The sequence below is a fragment of the Mytilus edulis genome, chromosome 12 (assembly GCF_963676685.1).
Source record: "Mytilus edulis chromosome 12, xbMytEdul2.2, whole genome shotgun sequence".
Classification (NCBI taxonomy): domain Eukaryota; kingdom Metazoa; phylum Mollusca; class Bivalvia; order Mytilida; family Mytilidae; genus Mytilus; species Mytilus edulis.
The window spans coordinates 66536661-66558445 of record NC_092355.1 but is presented as its reverse complement, the minus strand read 5'-3'; the positions used below and the strand labels follow the sequence as shown (position 1 = coordinate 66558445).

The 21785-nt window shown below is 33.8% G+C and overlaps 1 protein-coding gene across 5 annotated transcripts in view; it reads left to right on the top strand.

Annotated features, from left to right (window-relative positions):
* The window catches only part of LOC139498976 (solute carrier organic anion transporter family member 4C1-like), an 87947-nt gene that overhangs the window by 21135 nt on the left and 45027 nt on the right, over positions 1-21785 (top strand). For 3 of the 5 annotated variants that reach the window (XM_071287616.1, XM_071287618.1, XM_071287617.1), the window contains one exon: positions 3752-3883. The gene's annotated coding sequence lies outside the window, so the exon portion shown is untranslated. Of the gene's footprint in view, positions 1-3397; positions 3884-9101; positions 9223-21785 lie in introns of those variants that run through there. The other 2 variants (XR_011658061.1, XM_071287619.1) reach the window with 2 other exon arrangements.

The window sequence follows — 21785 nt, the reverse complement described above, 5'->3', positions numbered from 1 at the left end:
AAAACAAGTGTTATTTTTCGGGTACAATTTTTTAAGGAGGACCAAAAACTCCGACTGTTTACTTTCCTAACATTTACCTTTCGAAATCAGACCAAATAATCTTGAATCAATGCTTACCTATACAACCGACAGCTCGTCAGAATTTTTCTTGATTTCTATAGATTGGAAGAAGTAAATGCCTCAACTACCCTGGGGTCCTATGGTACATGCACTAATGACATAAAAGTATACATCAAGACAATAAGATACACATCAAAATTGTTATTGTTTGTATTGATTTAACCTCTGGGTCAATAAATTGCTGTTCAAAATAAAACTGAATCTTGCCTAACTATCTCACATTTAATCTTTTTAAAGACCAAAAATTGAAAGAAAAGAGAAATAATGGGCTAAAAAATAAATAAAAAAAAAACAGATACGAAGGACCCCCTTCCTTTCATCGTTCGTTAATTCCTGTCATACGAGATGGAATCTTTGGGCAAAATGGACCGTCGTTAATTCATTCGTCAAAACTCGGCCGATCCCGTACCTTAGAAGGAGAATAGCGGATTCATCCGAAGATTGTGGAGTGGTCGTGTACAAGCAACTTACCATCCGGGTATTTTTATTATGATGGATGATGGTATGAACCGAGTATTCCATTTTTAACTTTGCTCTATTAATATTTTTGTTGACTAATAGTATCTCTAAGTGTAAAAGTTTTAGGTTTCCACAGTTCTATTTGCAATGTATTCAGCTTGTAAAATTATAAAGTCCACATAAATGTAGTTAGAGTTTTAGGGGGTTTTAGCTACGAAAAAAAAATAATAATGAAATATATTTTATTGTTCAATTATTTATGAAAGTGAAATAGTGATATAAAAATTCGATTTCAGCAGCAAGGCTGGTCCAATTTTGTCAAAATAAGATAAAAAATAATTGCAAGTGAATTATTCGATATCATTGAATCCGTATTCATGTGACCATCAATTAAACCCTTTAGTTAGACATGGATTACGCATGAATTATGCGTGTTCAGTTATTACAAGGAAAAACATGTCAACATTGAAAGTGAAACAAGGGTGAACTGATTCGATCCACAAAACACTTTCTTATACAGATAAAGACGATGATTAACATACATTTGAATTTTAATTTAAGATTTCAAAAGGTGACCACCCCCTAATAAATTTCTGGGTGATAACTATAATATGAAATCAAACAGACCTAAAAAAAATCCAATTTCACGAGTTCGCTATATATTTATATTTATAGTATTTTTTACATCAGTTCATATGACCATCGGCAGTCTCCGGAGGTAACCTTGATGATTAATTAGATGGCGTCTAAATTGAAATACACACGAAGTTCCATTATAAATATTATACTTAAATAATTTGGATATTTAATAGTACGTTTAAGTATGTCATAAATAAAATATGAGAACTTGAGTCAAATCGGTGAATATGAATTTTACGCTATACTTATTTTAAAACCGACCAACCGAGTGCCAATATGTTTGAAAATGTAAAGCATTTTGCTCCTTAAGTATTGGTTGACCACAGAGACCTGTATCCTCTTTTTCCCCAAAAAATATTCTCAATTTACAAATGTTGATGAACTTTTCCTCCTGTATTCTTTCTAACTTCATTCCACTTATCAAAACCTGATCCCATGTTTGTACTTACCTTCTCGCTTACCATTCGGATATTTACAGTATAAAAGAAAGGAAGAGTGTTCCATCAATTCAAAGAAAAATCCAGAACAGTTTCGAATGACTTGCTGTGAAAAAATATTTGAAAGATAAAGTTTCACATACAGACAACTTTCGATTTATATTTGTAAAGTTTCCATTGAATTTAAATGTTACATTAGTTCGATTTTTTTAAATAGAATTTAAACTTTGTTCCTATCGACTATAAATAACAAACACAAGTCTTGAGTGTTTGCTTAACTTTCGGAATCCAATTTTCCAGGTATAATTATGCTAGAATAGAGATATAAATTTGTCTGATAATTTTATCTGCCACGAAATATTTTGCCAATTCATGATCCGAGGCAGTGTAAAAGATCATATAAAACGTACGTTTTAAAGGAACTTAATTATATTCAATAACAAAAATGCACGACCTTATCCAACATAACCCTTTTAAGTTGCAAGCCACATTTCCTGACATTGATGCTCGTCAATTCACTTTGCAGATATTCATGCAATATTTGTCACTAAACGTCATAATTCTGTGGCGATTCCGGAACTTTTCATAAAATGGGGGGGGGGGGGGTCTGACCTTAGAGAAGGGCCGCCAAGTCATGCTTCAGTGATTCCCTATATAATCAACCATTTTTTTTCCACAAAAAGGGAGGGGAGGGCCCCCAGGGTCCCCTGGATCCGCCTATGTAAACAACTTTCAACATCCACGGGATATAGTAGCACCTTATAACATAATTTCCACTGAATGAAATATAACAAAAAAGGTGTATAGAATATTTGTTTTTAAGTAATAAAGGGTATCGAATTTGTGTTCCTTTCGGAATAAAGGGTATAGACTATTTGTTCCTGTCGGAATAAAGTATAGCATTATTGTTCTTGGCGGACTCGAGGATATATAGTATGTATAAAAAAAGATGTGGTATGATTGCCAATGAGACAACTCTCCAACTACAACTACAGGTCACCGTTCATGGGTTTTTCACCGAATAAAGGGAATATAATGTTTGTTCTTCACCGAATAAAGGGTAAATAATATTGGCTCCTAACGGAATAAATGGTATAAAAAAATTGTTCCTGTCGGAATAAATGATGTAGAGTATTTTTTTCCTGACGAAATTGGTATAGAACATTTTTTTCGTGTGTGATAAAATAAAGGGTATTAGACGTTTTGTTAAAAAATAAACAAATTGTATAGACTATCAGTTCTTGACGAAAAAAAAGGTATAGACTATTTGTTCCTTACGAAAAATAGGACAAGAAATATTTGTTCCTGGCTGGCGGAATAAAGTGCATTAACGATTTTTTTTCTTAAAGGAATAAAGGGTATAAAATATTACTGGCTGGCGGAATAAAAGATATAGAAAACTTGTTCGACGCGGATCAAAAGGGTACTATACTATATTGAATATGTGTTCCTGGTGGAATGAAGGGTATATAGAATATGTGCTCAAATCGGAACAGATATCATAGCATTATTAAAACGAAGTTTCCAGAAGTTAATTTGTGAGGTGGAACACAAATATTTGACATATCAATCTTAAAGTACCATGGGCTAGACCATGGGAGCTTTGTCACAAAAAAGTGACAAAAGTTGATCGTAAGTTATACTGAAATATTTCTGACTCAGGAATATGTTTTCTCGTAAGATTTTGTTGTGAAATGAGTCGCTGAACTGTTGAAATAGAATAAAGTACGTCCTCACTCTATATATAGATTTTTAATGCTGGTTATTGTGTCTTGTGATGGTGTGTAATATTTTGATTCATATTTATATTGATTGGTATTTCACAATCAAATAGAGTTCAGGAAAATCAAGTTACAAATGGCATCATAAGACAAATCGCTGCCGAGAAATTCCAATTACTGTGCCGATCCTGTTTTTTTTTTTAATGTTTTTTTTAATTATTTTGTAGTTTATTTATAATCAACAATCAGTTTCAATGTTTTGTCTCGATCTCAAGAAACACGTAATAAGTCATTCACATTGTTGTCATCTTTGTACTTGTACATTTCGATCACAATTGAGATTATGTCGTTTTCACTGCTGTTTATGTTTTTCAGTTGAATAGGCACAACCACGCAATAACTCGGTATGATATTTAAATACACGCTCCAGTGGATTTCTTATTGTTAATGGATGTAAATGAATAATTTCAACACTAAATCTGTGGAGTGAAGTTTAAATTTCAAAAGGTAAGTCATTTTTTATAACTTGCATGCATGCTGTTAATTTTTTTTATGTGCATAACTGTATACTAGTAATTGGATACATATAGAGCAAAATCTGAGACAGTGTATTTAATTCAAATGACGATATTTTTCATAATTTGACATTGATAAATGTGTAATGCATATTTGTATATAAATTTGGCAGGGTGACAAAATAATTAATTCACATCACAACATCTAGTTATAACGTTGAGTGGTACATTTATAATTGAATTATATGTTCGGAATAGAAACCTACATAAGATACCCAGATCCCACTTCCATTTTATACCCTTTATGTTACTTTTTTTTTCGTGGCCCCTTCATCCCACTTCCCAATTGCGTGTTACACCTTCCTGAAGAATAATTGAATTCGTCCCAAAGAAAATTGGAATATTCTTAAAAAGTTAGAGGATGAATAATTCATTTTGGCATCATTTAGGTCCTCAATGCTCGACAACTTCGTACTTTATTTTGGGCTTTTTTTGGCTTTGATTCGAGCTTCCCTGATGAGTCTTTTGTAGACTGGCGTACAAAATTTTAATCTGGGCTTTTTGGCTTTGATTCGAGCATCCCTGATGAGACTTTTGTAAACTGGCTTACAAAAATTAAAATCATGATCTAAGATGAATTTTGGTATAACTTTACTTGTATATTTCCTTATTCTAAACACATCTAACAAATAAATTCGCACGAATCTAATTAAAATATAAATATCTGATTTCGTTATCCTTGTATCCTTATACATACGAGCACGCAAGTAAAGATGGATCAGAATTTAGATAAGATTGATGACTTCGCATATATTATAGTATATTGCAAATTACTTATATAGTATTTATGTTTTTATAATAGAGTGTAATAGAGTATACAAATGATGGTTGAAATATTTAAGATCAACTTTAAATGTACTTGGTAGGTTCAACTCCGCTTTCTTTTGAGTATAACAAGGTATAAAGAATGCAAATTTAATCAGCTAAGTATTGGTCCACAGAAAATCAGTGTCAAGGCTGAACCATTTGTCACTGGGCGGATGACATACTTGAAAAAGAATACCAGTGGAGTGACCTTGTATTGTAGTAATAAATAAGTTATAACTCTTCATAATGAATATGTAAACACAATAAACAAGTATACACAATTTAGTGGAAGAATGTATAACAGGGGCGGATTGTGTAAGTGCGGCTGAGGGTCTGGGCCTTCTTGTGGATCTTCTTCAGCTTTATATGTGATAAATGCATAGACTGTTTACAAGGACCACTCTAAACCTCTAAACATTGGGTTGCCAGTCTCCCCCAACCCCCTCCGCCTACTCAATATCATTGATCAGCACCTGCATTTATAATAGTTTTTGTCCAATAATATATGCCAATGGCCCGTAATCTTTAACATTTTTACACCTGTTATTAAGTAATATTATACAAATGTTGTATTTATTTTGTATTTGTGTAATTATTTAAGACTAGGTGTTATTTAACTTGTATGCATGTCTTACAATATTGGATTAGAATTTTTCTTCTAATAAGTTGAACAAGTGTATTTAAAAGGTAACATTCTTGTCGGGATCAGATTAAAACTAGACAGAATTAACTATATAATTAATTTGCATTCTGCCTGTTGGCATATCAAGGTCTAACTATAAAAAAAAACCAAAAAATCGCTTCAAATCATAAAATAGAAGGTGTACAATGTCATTATAAAGTTTTGATTTTTTTTAAAGAATGATAAAAAGTCTATGGTTGAGGATAAGTTACGGATTGTTGATGGAAGCAACTTTCCCTTTCATCCTGTAGATTCATTACGTAGGTGGTCTTGATTGTTTGATAATCAGTTTTTGTGTGGATTGCTCTATTGTTGTGTGGATTGCTCTATTGTTGTGTGTATTGTTCTAATGTTGTGTGGATTGTTCTATTGTTGTGTGGATTGCTCTATTGTTGTGTGGATTGCTCTATTGTTGTGTGGATTGTTCTATTGTTGTGTGGATTGCTCTATTGTTGTGTGGATTGTTCTATTGTTGTGTGGATTGCTCTATTGTTCTATTATTGTGCGGATTGCTCTATTGTTGTGTGGATTGTTCTATTGTTGTGTGGATTGTATTGTTGTGTGGATTGCTCTATTGTTGTGTGGATTGCTCTATTGTTATTCTCTAGTTATTTCTCTCTCTCACTTTTTCAGATTGAAAAGTTGAAAAGTTGAAAAGTTGAAAAGTTGAATAATCAAATAAAGGCCTTTCTCTCTTTTAATGGATATTTTATCATATTTCTTAACTGACCAGTTTTAAACAAACACTTCAACCTTCTTGCTATGTTTGCTGTGTATAAGATAAATATGCAATTAAAATTTGTTTACAATTCAAATAAAGCGTAGTTGGTTGTTCCACGTGCACAATATTTTACATATATATATTCATTTTGGAGAACAATTATATAGTTTCGTTCATGTTACTCATGATACCGTTTGAAGGCCCTATGCAAGGTATGTTGAGGTAAAGTTGTCAAAATTTAATAATTATTACTTGTTCATGGTCATTTACAAGAAATGGGACTTAATCGGCAAATAGTCGACATTAAATGCGCACATGTGCACGTCTCATATCGAATGCGCTAGCGCTATCATGATATGTGTATATATGCAAATTTGATGAGAGGATAACAGTTTGTATCGCCATCGGAAACAACACTGAATTAAATTAGATTCAAATGTTAAACTTTTAATTTTTTGCGGGTTTCCTTAGTCATTTATATTTGATTATCAGGGAATTTGAGGCCTAAAAAAAAAAATGTTGTGTTTCCGGTCACCCGACCGACTGTCCTTCAGACCCCCGACTCAAAAGTTTTTAAAGCTGATGTGGGAAAAAAAATAATTTGTATACCTACCGACCGTTTTTTCTGAAAGAAAATAAAAAATTCTAAGTCCCTCGATCTTTTTATCGCCCCAAAAGAAAACAACGCTAATTTTAAACTCGAGGCTTATTTTTAGAATGTACTGGAGAGTGGAATCTTCTTGGCTAATTATATATGCGGGAGCAAGCGCAGTAGTTATTTTCGTTTGTCAGTGTTTCAACATGGCAACACAACGCGTCCTATTCAATGTTCAACGCGGAAAGTGTGACCATTTCGCGGAGAAAAAATATTTCTAAATTTTACAGAAAGTAACACCTTTTTTGACATTAGCAATGAAATTCATCCAATGTCTAACATCGATGAAAAAAAATACACAACACAAATTTTGTGCTCGGCCACCGGCAAAAATGACTGGACCGAGATTGATGACAATAACACAACTGTTGGAACAATGCAATCTTTTGGAATTAAATTTATCAAATTTTCATGCCAGACCCTTCTTCAAAATGAACCTGATATTAATCCATCTGAAACTGGTCAGCTAATCAACGCTTTAGACATTCTGATGAAAAGCCACAGATGCTTTGCCAAAAGAAAGTGTCCTGCCAGGGAACAGTGTATATAATATATTTGTCTATCTGTAGGTTTGGGATGATGTTTGGTTCATGTTCCTATAAATGAATCTGCCCCACATCTTCTCAATTTCTTTCTCTGACAATTCCAAACTTTTGGTCCTGAAATAGGGGAATTGGGTTTAAAAAGCTAATTTCCTAGGGGGAAGTGCTGCCCAATTTTTTTTTAGGTTTGAACTTAAATTTTTTTCAGGGGTATTTTAAAAGGGGGTAAACTAAAAGTTATTTCAGGGGGATTTTAAAAGGGGTAAACTAAAAGTTATCTCGGGGAGATTTTTTAAAGTGGGTAATCAATCTCTTTCTATTAAATCCCAAACTTTTGTCTGGTAACTGGAAATTGAGTTTTATATAACTTAAGCTTATTTCATGATATTATAAAAAAAAAAAAAAAAAAAAAAGTCCCTACCTACCGTCCCTTCAAAATTTCAAGGGGGTGATCGGAAACACAACATTATTTTTTTTAGGCCTGAATATACTTCTTCGAAACTATATGTAAAATTATATGTTCATGATTACAGAGTTTTACAATGAAACACAAATTCTAAAACAGACTCCATTGGTTTTGATTACGAAGAACTAAAAAAGAAGATAAATATGAAAAAATGTTAAAACTTTCATTAAAAGTCTTTCCTAACTGTAAGAAAAAAAACCCATAGAACGTTTAAACTGTTGTTTCTTGCTAACCTAGATGGCTTCACGATAACATGACAAGATTAAAAGAGTCGCACGACCTGATATCAGGGTCGAGTGCAATATCGTAGCAGCTACGTAGCCGCTAACAATATTTATGTTACAACTAGTCTATAGCTACACGTTCAATAGTCAAAATCTACGTAGCACTACGTAGCTGCTACGATATTGAACGCAGCCCTGTAATCGGTCGACCAGGGGGACAGATAATTTCAACAGGCATCGAGACCTTTTATAGCTGACTATGCAGTATGGATTTTGCTCATTGTTGAAGGCCTTACGTTGATCTATAGTTGTTGATTTCTGTGTCATTTATTCTCTTGTGAAGTGTTCTCTCGTTGGCAATAATACCGTATTTTCTTATTCCATATATCAGAAATTAAACCAGTGTGTAGTGGAGACCGCGAGTAGAAAATCTGGACTTTTGAGATCCATTCGAAGAGTCGTATTAGTTGTTAGCTATAGAGGAGGGGGGATAGGAGGGGTCTTAATCCCGAAATCCCGGACTTGAAAAAATGAAATCCCGAGGTCCCGAATTTAAATAAAGCAAATCCCGACATCCCGAAATCCGAAAAAAAGTATTCCCGGATCCCGAAAGGGTCAATCCCGAAATCCCGACCTTAAAAACACCCGATCCCGGAGTCCCGATAAAGGTCCTATCCCCCCTCATAGAGGACATTACACTTTTCCAATATATACCTTATCAAATTTTACGTTCGAAATTAAAACACGAGGTAACTAAAGAAGCCATGCGATTCTGCGTCACATCTCCCCTTAGTTCGATATTTTAAACTAATTCACGAATTTGTATAGCAAAACTGTATGCTCTTTCGATTCAAGTGCACTTCTTAAAGACATTTATTTGTTTTTCTTTCTCTAACGATCAATGTCTCAAGAGATCGTGCCTATGAATTTACAATATTATAAAAGACTTTAAATTATACAAAAATCTCTGCTAGATCTGAGTATTATTGACTGTTTTCAATGCATAATAGTCTTCAAGGCTAGCTATATGACAACTTTATAACATGTTCATAAATATTTACTTTAAAAAGTGAAAAAAAACCCACTAAATGGAGCACTGTTGCATAATATTTTGTTTAACATTTTGTCCTTGGTAAAACTAGATTAAGAACTCTCAGAGGAATAACAATAAGAGGTAAGAAATAAATCTTTATAATTCTGAAATATAAGTAAATAAGTAAAATTAACAGATAAGTATTTGAAAAATAAACCAATATTAATATTCCACTGTTTTTCTATAATCGGAACTGCTTTGTATAGCATGTTCTTTTATGAGGGTCTATGGTCTAAATGGGCCCGTTTACAAAATAGAATCATCATGGACCAATACTACCGAAAAATAGGCCCCCAAAAAATACAGACTGGAGAAAATAGGCCAAGAAATAGAGAAAAGGGAATAGTTGAGTACTGAAATATCAACAATAGACGGAATTATTGACAGACAATATAAGTTATAGAGAAAATGGCCTAAAAAATGAAGAAATATATATGTATACAGAATTAAATTTTATCAACCATTATTCTCTATTTTTCTATTCTTTATTTTTGTCCCTAAAATCTTAAGACTTTGTTAAAAATTATAATATCCAAAGAATTATTGTACATATCAAGAGCACATTCAAAGGATAGTAATGTGTAAAAAAAAAGAAGTTTTGAGTACAATGTACTTAGTAAAGTAAAATTTCGACCTCTTTTATCTTGTAAAGTAGCACATGAAGGTATATTTTTATAACATATTTGAATTGCTTACTAGGTGAAAAATAGCTTGTATGCAAACTTTCGTAAAAAAATCCTTGTAGAATCGAAACTGTATCGTATGCCCTTAACATCTTTTGTTATTTCTATTGTTGGGTTGCTCTTTCCTCATCTATACATCCCATCGTTTTGTACTCATTTAAAATTCGACTGGTGTTGATCACTTTAGCGCTCCATTTAATATATACACAAAGAAGGCTTACAAAAGGTATGGTACAAGGAAAATAAACATCGTGAACATAAGCTGAAAAGTATACATTTTTTTGAAATTTGTTCAAACAATTTGAAAAACAGGTATTTTACCTTTGTAAATATTAATTGAAAAATTAAACCGTCCTTCAAATACATCTATTTTCCTAACTATACCAAAAACACATAACAAAAATTAGGAATTACAATAGGGCCCATTTCAAGTAAGTTGCATTTTTCTTTTGTATTATTTTTAGGAGCTCTAAGGGAGACTTATCTAAAGGAGACATTTCTGTCGACATCCAATATACCACCCTTCACCCTTGTCAACTTCCCAAACCTTGACTAAATTAATGATTTATTATTTAGGTTTGAACTCATTTTGTGTTCGCATGAAATATTTGCCACTGAACGATAATCAAACACCAATCAATCGAATTTGCAGCTGTTGTCTTGGATATATATTCCTGCAAATTTATCATTTACAGTGTTACAAACATCTTCTATACCAAGAATCAATGGTTTGCAGGCATTTTAGAGGTCAATAAGGGACCAACCAGTTAACTTCAAGGGGCTGGGGTGGGAGTATGTTTTTGTCGGAGTCAGACATTATTTAAATATTTACATGCCTGACTATATACTAGTACTTAAATATCAAATTATAAAGTATTAACCATTGTGTATTTGTAAGTGAAATGTGTGAAAGTCTGAATGCCTTCCAGGAAAATAACTAACAACTTACGATGCACATTTATTCTTTGTTTTTTTTTTAATATTCAAAACATAACAAATTAAATGCATTTAGGTTGTAAGGTTTAATGTCAATGAAGGCGAGACATGTATATCAGTCTGTCGTCGGCGAAAGAAAAAACTATTTGGCGAATAAAACTAGAAAAAATAAGTTATCTATAATATATATAGTGTACGAATGTCTTATGATTTGACGCCGCAGTCTGACAGATGTCTACTGTTCTTGACAATTTTTAAAGGGTTCGATGGCTGAAAACAGACAACACCAAATCCGACAATGAAGTCGTGGGTGTGTATTTATACATGATCCCTCAGGCATAATTAATTTATCCCAATTCTTTTTGTATTCCTTTTATAGCTACATTGCTGGCTAGCAAGGATTTGTATAGTAATACTATACAAATTTGCTTGCAGTCCTGCTGAACTGTTATGAAAAGATTGCGAAATGGAATCGAAACTTATAGCCGCTATGATCGACTAATAGCGAATAAGCCGGGACTCATTGTCGAAGAAGTTGTTAAAATATAACATTCCGTTGGTGAAAGCGCAATCGCAGGCATCTCGATACTTTCTCGGACGTGCACAGTACAACCAAGAGACATCACTTATCGATGCACTTGATTCCAATTATCATCTTGGTTTGTATTGAGGGGAGTATGTATTTTCGGACTCTGTTGTTTGATAGACACGATTTCCAATGTACCACAGATAAATCACTAGTAAGACTGCTGAAATATTGATTTACATCTGTGTTTATATTCCACGTTTATGATGTTTAACATTTAAGAAGACATTAAACATATATCAAACTATCATTATTATGTAATATTTGATAATCATTGTAAAGTTTAATCCTTTTGCAGGGTTGTAAAATGTGTACTTCTGGTGTTAATTTATCGTTCATTCTTACACGAATATTAAGTGTTCTAGGAGACAATTTTTTCCCTCTTATAGTACTTACTGTGAATGAAGTCAACAAGAAAAGATTTGCCATTCAAAGATTTAATCAAGGGGCTCAATAGGGATAAGCTGCCTCTGTTGTCTTGCGATAGAGTATCAGCTTCAAATACCGTATCAATCGGCAATCTTCGTGTGAATCCGTTACTCTCCGATGAAGGTACGGAATCGGCCGAGTTGTGACGAAAGATACCGTATACGTAAGGTTGATAGACTTGATAGAGTTTGGTCTTCGATAAGGTCCATCAAATACGTGGTTTGATAAGCACGTAGTCTTTACGTAATTTAAGCCCTGGTCACAAATAACCCACGACACATCTATGCAGCGCCACGACATGAAATTTTGTCAAACCGTGGATCATCTGCGATCGTCGCACGATAATTTTAGCATCGTGGCCCTGTCGTGTGTCGTGAGACGAAAATTGGATTTGCACCTTTTTTGCTCTACGATTTCTTTTTCGTGTCACCGTCTTGTGGCTGTTGTGAGAGTGTCTTACCACAGCCGTGCGACTGTCGTGCGATAAATACATTGTTATGGGTACAAACAACAACCATTTTAATATTTAACAATCGTACGTCTTTCGTACGACAATCTCACGACTGTCGCAAGACACTCGTGATACAGTCGCACGATTTTTCACGAATACCAAAGTTCGAACGATGCTCCCACAACATTGATTGTGTGTCGAACGACAGTTGTACGTTCGTCGTTTTACATATTTTCCTGACCCCAGTAGTTTCCGAATCTTTATATGTTTCAGTTTGTGGTAGGGGGTCATCTGTTTGGTCAACATCATCCACATTTACTGCTATCACCTTTCTTAATTTTTCTTTTCGGGGGCATCCTGGTTTAAATTCGCAGAACAAATTCGAAAAACGTCCTTTACATTGACCGAACTTATATTGACATTTCACTATATTGAAAGCAAATGACAAATGACACGCAATAAATCGGGCCTTCCTTATATACTAGAAGGTCGGAGGCAAACGCGCGAATGACCCACGACTGTTTTGCGACATGCGTACGACAGTCGCACGACAGTAACACGCGCATTCCATGACATGAAAACACGAAAAATTACCCAAACCAACTCACGATTGTCGTACGACTGTTGCACGACCGACTAGCGACATATCCACGACAGTGTACCCATCGTGGACATGTCGTAGCTGATGTGACCACTCGAAATGCTTTTTTGACATTTTGCACGACAGTGCCACGACAACTATTTTATAGATCTTGCACGACAAAAAAATCGTACGATCTGTTGTGACCGGGGCTTAAGAACAAAGACTGGTCGGCCCCTAAACAGGGAATTGTGATAATCAAAGTGAACTGACTTCCTGTAATCTTGGTAACTAGCTAGCACGATAAAATTCCACTGTTCATGAACATTTACTCTATATGTAATTGAAATAAACGATTATTCTGCACTTTGATCCTGAGTATACGATACCTTGCAATATTTATCCCAACAGCAACACACATGACTTAATGATTTACACCAACGATGAGAAGGGGACATTTGATGTTCTAGGAGGGACCGATCGAATGTTTTTGCGGATTGACTTCATTTTTCATCTGTTGCCATGCCCCAAGGATTTGTAGGATTTGTATACAAATCCTTGCCCGCTTACATGTTTTTCTCGTCCAATTAACTTTTGTACCCAGCTGTTTCCTGCATTTTGTGTTGTTGTGTTGCAGAATATTCGTTTTCATCCTGTCTTATGCAAGTCTATTTATTTTAACCTTTAACCAGGCAATAATACTATCTATTTTCATAATCCTCACTTCCCCCATTGAAAATCAAATAGTCGTACTACAGTGACGTAGTGCTCAATCAAAAGTACGTCTGCTGCCATAAGGTTAATATCTAGGTCTAGACAATGATTGTTACAATCAGTAGATCGTATCCGAAAATGGAATGATTTACTTTGCTATCAGGGTAAAATGAAACTCATTATAGATCTAATGTAGTTATTGTTTTTTTTAGCCAACAAGCACCATTGATTTATCTTCTTTCGGGGATGGACTTTTTTAAAGATGTTTTTTTTTCTCAATGTCTTAAATACATAAGAATATTTTTGGAAAATTAAGAGTTGTATTTAATTTATGCATGTGTTCCGGTTTTACACAAGATAAAAACTATTGATTACACTACCCATCTTAATCAAATTATCTACGTTATCGAGAAATTAAGAGAAAAAAAACATAACCGCCCCCAAAAATTGGTGCCTAAAGATTTGAAAGGGGAAACAAATATTGTTTTTTTGTTCACGGTGGATTTATGAATATTTATATATATATTTTTTAATTATGTGGCACCAGTTATGACTGGTTTATCATTACGTGGTGACCAAACTTTCAGTCATCAATGTTTCTTTTAAATTACTACAAGAAAAGGTTGTCCCTCATCTACTGTAGTCTTAACTGGGCATGCCCGTTGTGCCAAAATGGAACCTGACCTTAATCGAATGGTTTTGCTCACGTTTCATCTAATTAAAAACGTAGAATTGACACAATTTTGTACTTTTAAAACACACAATACAATTGTGTTTACTCTGGTTAGCAGATGAACATAAGATAATTGTATGATACTCGTATTACCAATTATATACCATTAAAAAGAACAACTCCCATATTATATTTCTAATAGATTTTCCATCCATTGAAAAATGTATTTTAAATTATATAATTATATTGAAAAGACGTTAAATAGCAACGATTGTGCACGTTTTTTTTTGTGTTTCTGTTTGTGTCATATAGATTGTTTAAATATAAAAAAAAGAAGATGTGGTATGATTGCCAATGAGACAGCTCTTCACTATTATAGACCAATTGAAACAGGCGTTAACAATTATAGGTCACCGTAAGGCCTCCAACAATGAGTAAAGCCAATACCGAATAGTTCGATATAAAAGGCCCCGAAATGACAAATGTTAAGCAATCCAACGCCTGCTAGCCAGCAAGGAGGAAAACCCCACACATATGCATACAGTTCATCATCAAAATTATTTGTGTTCAAATATTTATCTAGCAAACATAACAGCCCTAAATTTGAAATGTATCTTGAACTAACTAATGCATGAAAGCTTCTGTACAAATAGTTTTCCAATCTCTCCTCTTAAATCCTGATGTTTTGATTTTGAAATAATGACTTCAGATGATTAAAAACCTCCAAATTAGACAGAAAACAAAGCGATGGGTTGTATTCTTAAACGTTTTATCTGGTCAAGCTTTAAGATTCAAAACAAACGTATATATTTGAAAGTGTACGTACTATGAATATTTAAATTTTATCAAATCTTCGTACACATATTGCTTAAAGCCTTCCGGTTTGACATATCACTCCGTGGCGAGCCCCCATGGCGAGAAGTCTTAAGTATGATATATCCCGTGGTAAGACTTCTAATTATGGTAGTGATATATTCAAACAACTGTCTCTCTGATGCTATAATTAAGGCAAAGGGGTTAAGGTTCTACCATGGCCTTTTGGTCGCGCCTTGTCACAACTGGCAAACTATAATTATGACAAAGGGGTTGAAGTTCTACCATAGCCTTTTGGTCGCGCCTTGTCACAACTGGCAAACTATAATTATGTAATGATTTTATAGGGATAGTGTATGCAATATATTACCTATAATATCACAATCCTAGGCTTGAGTCAATGGTTATCTTTTAGGCCGCTCATCAATTGGGGACGTCCGATCAGGATAACAACTATTATATGACTGTCAAATATATGATGGGGAAACCCGGAATTCCATGATATGACGCAGTAGTCTTCCGAATGTACATATGTAATAGTGAACCCAAGTATGTGTAGTTCCGAGTAAACTGGTGTTATCCATATTCATTACATTCCTCCCTCTTTCATAGAAATGAACCCGTTCTGTAGAATGAAGTCATGGCACTTTCTTTTATATACCAGCACTAATTTGTCTGAACTGTTTATAGTTTAAGTTCGAATAAATACATCCTTTAATTGAAATTCACTATAGTCAGTAAAGTTGTAGTGGATACATGTAAATATTTTCTCCAATGTTATGCAATATAACGCTATATATAATCCTTAATTTTATGAAACGCAGCTAACCTTTCCCATCTGTACACGAATATACAAAAGAATCTCGGTCTCTCTATATATATATATATACAAAATTCATCATGAAAGGCTTATTTTTAAAAGTCTTGTACAAAATATTGATGACACAGCTTTCAGTACGACATCTTGAAATCGCCAAACAAGGACTGTATACAATTCATCTACTGAGAATAACGCATAGTCATATACTGTAAAGATGAATGATCAAAATAATATCAGGGCTTTGAATATGTATGCCAACCATGTGCTGTTTCACAGAACGAATCCTACAATTTCGGATTAACTGTCTGATGGTCATTGATGTATGTCTGGATAAACTTCAACGTAAAATATCAAATAAATATCCTTTCCACTTCTTCCCTCTCCTATCAAAATGATCAGCAATCTAATATTATACTTCTTTGTTCTTAATTCCACATTGGTTTCTATAACAAATACAGTTGTTATACCGGCATAATCGAAGCAAAAGCTGAAATTATCGTAGACTTTCAAACAGAAAATATGTTTATTACGGTTTTTTTTTTTACTTTCCTTATTAATATTAACTCTCAACAAATATTCGTTTAAAAAATAAATGTCTGAAATGCAAACAAATGACAAACGAGAATTATGAAGCAACGCAAATACATGCTTACATTTTGTACATGACATATGCATTATAAAAATATACAGCATTCAATATAGATAATACAAAATATAAACTACACATATATTTACAATAAAATCTAAGAAGAACGTTAGAAAATACAAACAGTCAGGTAGCAAATAAGGACCACTTGTCTTTCTCAAATGCTGTAGAACCGCTAAACTGTGTGTCTGTTACCAAACATTCATGGTTGATGTCAGTGCTGTAAGTGTTCGTATTTCTTACTAATTTTCCAACTGTAGAACAATGTTTTCTTTTATTCATTTGCTTTGTTGTTGGTTTTTGAAGTCCCTTTCTAAACCTACTCATGGTTTTCTGTAGAGCTGGCGTATCCAGTCGTTCTTTTCTTCTTATAAGTGTTCTCGAAGTAGTTGGAATTGTTTTCCTTGAGTGTGTCTCCTTATTTCCTCTTAGGTAGATCAACTTCCGTTTTTCTAATTTTATCTTCTGAACAACATTGCTTTTCTTCGTCTTCGTCTTGGATGATCGAGTCACTTTGTATAATTTCTTTTCAGTTTCTGTTTCCCGTTTACCATTGGTCAGATTGTTATGCTTTATTTCTTCCCTGGTGTTTCCTTTTTTCTTTTCCCCTACATGTATGTCCATTTGATGTTCACATTTTGCATTGATTGTTTGTTGTTCAATTTCCGTATGTGTGAAATCATATGTCCATTTTTTGTCTTTGCCATTAACCATTTGTAAATCATCCGTTGTTTGCGTACTCTGACTTGTTGTCTCCTTTCTTTCATGACTGACATCTATCCGGAATAATTCTTTGTCAGTTTGAGTGAAATGTTCTGTCTTTGAAGTCTGTTCTTTGGGATGGTAACACATGGTACCGTGGAAATATTGTTGACTTCCTTGAACAGCAATCTGTCGTTTCCTTTCACTGTCAGTTTCTCCTGTATCTCTTTCATCAATCATTGGTGGTGTTGTCCAATAACGATATTTCCTATTCTTCAGTTCACAAGTCAGCCACTTATCTGAACGATAAACATAAGTTGGAGCTAATCGGTCAATGATGTCACTGAGCATTTTTAACTCATGGTGATTTAACCGACTCTGACATGAAGCTCTTTTTATTTCATATTTCGATGACAAAGTTCTTTCTTCTTCAATTTTAGTGTCCTTTTTTTCTCCTGGTTCATATTTGGTCTGAGTTTGTTTGGCCTCGTCGTACTTTTGAATACAAGCTTCTGCACTAAGGTTGTTGTCTTCCTCTGGTATTCGTTCCCGTCTGTTTGGTAATATCTTTCTATTCAATTTGTTATTTTCATCGACAATTGACTGAACCATAAAATGGAGCTTTTGTCGTGTAATTAACCTTGGGGACTCTGTCTGTTCTTTGACTTTTCTTTCGTTTATCTTTAATCCACCATTAATTTTCGGTTTATTTAAACATTGGGGAGTTGTAGGTAGTGTTTGCTCTTTTTCATCTGCATCACATATTGCATCTGGTTTGTAGTTGTGACTGGGACTTTCCTCTGACTGTATTTTTTCGTCATCTTCACCTAACCAATCTGGTTCGTACTTGGGACTCGGACTTTCCATTGTGTATACTGCATCCGCCATCACATCTTTGGAATGGTATGGTGTTGTATGGTATTCTTTTGCAGGGTTTGATACTTTCTCAATTGTTTCTCCTTTATGAGGTGGTTGCTCTTTTTTTTGTCCTAACATTACGGGACTGTGGTCTTCCGTCTTTTCTATCATCAAATTGGTATCAGCTCCATCATTTTCCATAGGTCCATTACATTCCACTTCACTCAAATGTTTAGAAGGGGTATACAGTTCTGGTTCATCGTTATGTACTTGTACTGTGTCAACGTTCTCATCTAAATCAACAAATTCCTCTCTTCCCTGGTTTTTTACCATTGGATCCTGGTCTTCATTCTTTTCAATCTGTAAATTGGGATCATCTCTTTTGTTTACCATTTCAGGTTCCCATAAACTATTGAGCTTTAAATATCTATTACATTTTGCCAATACACAAAGATAACTTTTTGCTACATAAACAGAACCTTCGGCGACTGCTTTCACCAACTCTTTCCCTTCCTCATCACAACAAGCATTAGTGAGGTACTTTATGACCAGATGTTCTTTTGCATTTTCTGATTCATTTTGAAATGCCCCTTCTACTAACTCTTCAATCCTGTCTGTAAATTCGTCCAATAACTCATCTGGATATGGGAAGATATTCTCTAGATGTTTCAAAATGAGTAATGGATAGCCCACTTTGTCAAATCGGTCGTTAAAGAGTTCGCACAATGTTTCGTAGTCTGTTTGTACTGTATTTGACCTGTTCTTATAGAACTTGAATGCTTTTCCGGTAATTCTCGATACCAATGTTTGTAACTTTTGTTCACTATTCCATTCTTTCACAAAAGCTGTAGACTCAATATCAGCTTTCAGCAGGGACCATCCGAGCGTCGCTGTTCCATCAAAATGACTTGAGCTACTCATACTTTGAGTTTAGTTGTAATTTACTATCTAAGATTACAATAAAAGCTTTACAAAAAACGAAAATTACAAGGAATTACACACAAAATATATACAATACAACTGTGTAACACAACACAAATCCCACAAACAAGATTTAAAAACAAAATCACAAACACCTGTACATACAATCAGCAATATCAGAAAAAATGGTATACTGATTGTATTCTGATTTGCCAATGAAAACAAAAGTATAGCAAAAAAAAAAAAAAAACAATCTGAAAACACCTATGACATCAGAGGATCTGACGCGCAAAGCTGCTTCAGGAATTAAATAATTTTAATAACCCTGTTTATATCATCATATAAGTCAAGGGACCTAAATATTCAAAACTTTCACATATGCATACATGTAAATAAACATATAAGTGACACAATCAAATATGTTTATATTTGTCTTTCTTTTTAATATCAAATATACAAATTCATAAACTCAGAAAAAAAACTATTTAAACACAGGTATGAAATTGTAAACAATGACGTATGTATACACAATTCACAACAAATAGTAGTACAGTACAAGTTTATTATCAACACATTCTTTAATGAGTGAACACTTTTCAGACGGTAAAACCGACAAGACAATTAAATAAAATGAAAAAAAATAATTTGATAACAACTATGACATTAGAAGATCTGACGCACACAGTTGTATCAATAATTTATGAAAAACAAAAGAAAAACATACATGTATAAATGATATCTGACATCAGAAGATCTGACGCTCAACGGAATATCAATGAATGAAGAAAAAAAAATGTGTTGATTTGTATTATTATAAATAAACAAAACATGAAATAAACCAAATAGATAATCAAAAACTATCCACTAGTTGTTTGTTTATAAGGTTATTTTTGTCTTATTCTCAAGGTGTATGCAAATCTGTGTATTTTGTAAATGTGTTACAAAAAGGGGGATGGGATTTTTATCACACGGAAAGTCTGATAATCACAATATAAATATGAAACAAATATATCACTCGCGCAAATATCAATAGTACTGATAAATCAGCGCGCCATGAAATAATCCAATCGCGGGAGAGAAGATACAAAGATTTTCCTCTCGCGAAAACAAAGAAAAAATATGAAAATATGGCGCGAATGGATGTCACTGCCGATTAACAGTGTAAATCAGTGGATTCGTGCCGACTTCTGACACCACTGTAATGATTTTATAGGGATAGTGTATGCAATATATTACCTATAATATCACAATCCTAGGCTTGAGTCAATGGTTATCTTTTAGGCCGCTCATCAATTGGGGACGTCCGATCAGGATAACAACTATTATATGACTGTCAAATATATGATGGGGAAACCCGGAATTCCATGATATGACGCAGTAGTCTTCCGAATGTACATATGTAATAGTGAACCCAAGTATGTGTAGTTCCGAGTAAACTGGTGTTATCCATATTCATTACTCAAACCAAACACAAGAAAGTAGAAAATAAAGACCAAAAACAGTTCATTAACAGAAATTCAGACCAAAAACAGTTAAGTCAGTCAGAACTAGAGTTGCTTAGCAACATCATTGACCGCCTTACTCCAAATTATGTATACTGCAAAGATAACCTGTTGACACTTGAACTTAAGGACAAACAATATCGTTACTGGATGACATCATATGGCAATATGGAGATCCATTATCATGATGAAGGAGAAGAAAGAGAACGAGCTAGTAATAAAGAGGGGGAAAGTCTTCAAGATACTCAGAGTAGCTGTGTCGAAAAACAAATTATGAAGACAGAACAAGGGACACAAACTGATGAACTATCTTCAGGAAAAGAATCCAGTCTTACAGAAAGAAAAGAGATGAAAGATCAAAGTACTCAAGCAACAGATGATCAACAAACTCCAATACACTTTGATCAAATACATAAATGGAGCATGCAATTTACACAGGCAGCCTTTAACCATCGCAATACTGTCGAAGCAGAAGATGAACATATTGATCCTGGTTTCCTTGAAGGAACACTATTAAAACTAGGAAAAACACGTACAGAAAAAAACCAAGAAGCAAAGAGATGTACAAGAGCTAACGAGACTAATAATCTGGTCAGAGATGATTTGAAAGATACAGAAAAGAAAGCTTACATGAAGACTGAAAGGTCCAAATACAAGAAAATAAACTTGAAACAACAGATAAAAAGGACAAAGCAGAACTTGACCACCAAGAAAAAAGAAACTGGTACAAGTGAAAGGAAGATAATGAGAACAATTAAAAGAAAAGAAGAACAAGTAGCAATGAGAATGTTACCAAAGACGAGGAGTTGGGGTAAAGACGTGAAACTTAGATGGAAGAAACCTAAGGCTAAAAGATTCCATAGTAAAACATTGGGGAGATCGGATTGGAATTTGAACCTTGGCAGAAATGATGTTCAGACTGAAAGTCTCGTCACGGACAAACCATTTGATATTTCTGCAACCGAAGATGGAGAGATATTGTTGCCATGCAAAAACTAGTTTCTTGAGTTGTGTTTTTATGTTTTTATTTGATTGAAAACAAATGTATATAGTTACTGAATTATTTATATAAGAATTTCATTTATATTGAATGCTATAGTTACTGCCATGTATATAATTATGTACAAGTGTTGGTTCAGAATACTAGTGTATAAGTTTTTTGAATTTATATTCGAAATGTATATAATAATTTTGAGAAATTCATGTCTTTAGATATTCGCCACTGGACATAAATGAGCAAAAGACAATCCATCCATTTATTCATTTTAAACTGATGTTTCTGCATAAAAACTACAATAATTTCAGCTTTACTTTAGGTGTATGTCGGCAT